The sequence below is a fragment of the Penaeus japonicus genome, unplaced genomic scaffold, assembly GCF_977035675.1.
Source record: "Penaeus japonicus unplaced genomic scaffold, GWHDUDI00000001_assembly GWHDUDI00000004, whole genome shotgun sequence".
Classification (NCBI taxonomy): Eukaryota; Metazoa; Arthropoda; class Malacostraca; order Decapoda; family Penaeidae; genus Penaeus; species Penaeus japonicus.
Genome location: NW_028234406.1, coordinates 45,829,283 through 45,831,782, shown reverse-complemented (window position 1 = coordinate 45,831,782; position 2,500 = coordinate 45,829,283). Strand labels below are relative to the sequence as shown.

The window sequence follows — 2,500 nt, the reverse complement described above, 5'->3', positions numbered from 1 at the left end:
TGTGTGTGACTCTAAATATATGATTGTGTAGAATAAAACTTTAAGCTTAAATGTGATTCTATATATGAATAAAGAAAAAAATAGACAAAAAAAGAAAAGAATAAAAAAAGAAAAAAATAGGAAAAAAATAGGAACATAAAAACAGCACAAGAAAAATATTAACCAATAACAGCATCAAAATTGCCTCAATAAGCAAAATCAAATCTCCCTCAGTCAATAAACAAAGCCATTCTAAATATAACACTATTAATAACAAAACCCTTTTTCTTCTTTACAGTTCCGCGTTCTACCATAAGACGTCAATCTTATAACCATAAACTTTGAAGTTATGTGGAACCTGCCAATATTGCTTCCTCTATCCTTCTACGCCCTTCGTAAACACTGTATGAAAACTGAATAATTTAATTTTGAGTTTTTTTTTTTTTTTTTTCGTTTTCTTTCGTTTTATTGATTCGTATGAAGTGGCTTTCTCAGTCGGATTGTTTGTTTGTTGTTGTTTATGTTCTTATGACACATTCACATACATGAATACATATAATAGCAATAGTAACAATGATAACAATCCTAATGAATATAAACAGTACTCGCAAAAACAATGACAAAATCAACTGAAAATAAGAACACCAGCAAGCAATAAGCAAGACAATAAGAAAAACAATAAGCAAGACAATAAGAAAGACAATAAGATAAACAATAAGAAAGACACCAGCAACAAAAATGGCAATACTGTTTGACTCAAATGATAATGAGACTCAAAGAGAATTCCAGCTTGAAACCCCAGCTTGAATATCAACAGTTTTACTCTCTGGAAGGAGAAAGAATGTATCACGTGATCTTCTAGTTTTTGTCTATGTTGACGTCTTATGTCTGTCTCTTTGTTGGCTTTCTCTCTATATTTTTCTTTCTGTTTCTTTCTCTCAATCTTTCTCTTTCTCTTTCTTTCCCTCTTTCTCTCTCTCTTTCTCTCTCACTCTCTCTCTCTTTCTCTTTCTTTCTCTCTCTCTCTCTCTCTCTCTCTCTCTCTCTCTCTCTCTCTCTCTCTCTCTCTCTCTCTCTTTCTCTCTCTCTCTCTTTCTCCCTCTCTCCTTCTCTCTTTCTCCCTCTCTCCTTCTCTCTCTCTCTCTCTCTCTCTCTCTCTCTCCCTTCCCACCTCTCTCTCTTTCTCCCTCTATTTTTTCTTGAGTTTCCATAAAATCTTGTTCTCTTTGTAAATATTTTCATATAACTATATTTGAAGTATATATATATATATATATATATATATATATATATATATATATATATATATGTATATATATATATATATATATATATATATATATATAATATATATATATACATATATATATTATATATATATGTATATATATATGCATATATATATATATATATATATATATATATATATTATATATATATATTATATATATATATATACATATATATATATATATATATATTATATATATATATATATATATATATATATATTATATATGCATATATATATACATATATATATAATATATATATATATATATATATATATATATATATATATATATATTATATAATATATATTTATAATATGTATATATATGCATATATATATATATATATATTATATATTTATATATATATATATATATATATATATATATATATATACATTTATACATATATTTTTTTATTTTATTTTCTTTTTGTTCTTTCGGTTTAATTAGGATTCCTCTCTCACTTCCCTGTTTATCAGTTTCCCCTTTCCCCTTTCAGAACATTTAAAAAAAATCTATTGTCCCTTTCTCCTTAGTTACTTTATCATCTCTCCTCTCCCAACTTCGTTGACTTTCCGAATTTCTATTTACCCTTGCTTTAGTATTTCTCCTTCGCCCTCTCTTCTCTCTTCCAGTTTCCCTTCCTTAGATTTTCTCTCTTCTGTGTTTTTTTTTTTTTTTTCTCCTCTTCTCATTTTCTTTCTCATTCATATAGTCTCACCTCTTCCCCTTCTTTAATTTTCTAGTCTCTTTCACCCTCCTCCCTCTTTCATCCCTTGTCTTCCCATCTCTCTCCCCTCCTTTCTATTCACCTCTTTCTTCCTCTCTCTCCTCACCCCTTTTGTCCCTTCTTTTCATCTCCTTTCTACCTCCTTCCATTTAGCCTAATCTCTTCTACTCCTTTTTCCAACCTTTCTCCATTATTCGAAAGTACATCATATCTATTGGACTCTACCATTATTATCCTCTCCTCCCTCCCCATCTCCCCCCACCTCCACCTTCACCCCCCCCCCCCCTCCACCTACCTCCACTAGTCTCCCTCCTCATTGTTCTTCATCGGAACTCAGAGATAAAGGGATGATTCTGATGAAGCAAAACATAAATAAACGATTACATTACTGTATGAAGAATTATCAATTCTCATTATTACCATAAGTTCCTCACCATAAACCTTACCACAAGTCTAAGAACCAAAGATCCTCACTATATCTCACCCACCATATACA

At 29.8% G+C, this 2,500-nt stretch overlaps 1 protein-coding gene across 1 annotated transcript in view; it reads right to left on the bottom strand.

The window, feature by feature from the left end:
* Positions 1 to 2,500, bottom strand: part of LOC122246946 (acetylcholine receptor subunit alpha-like 1) — a gene marked incomplete at its 3' end in the record, with an annotated part of 87,842 nt that overhangs the window by 13,925 nt on the left and 71,417 nt on the right.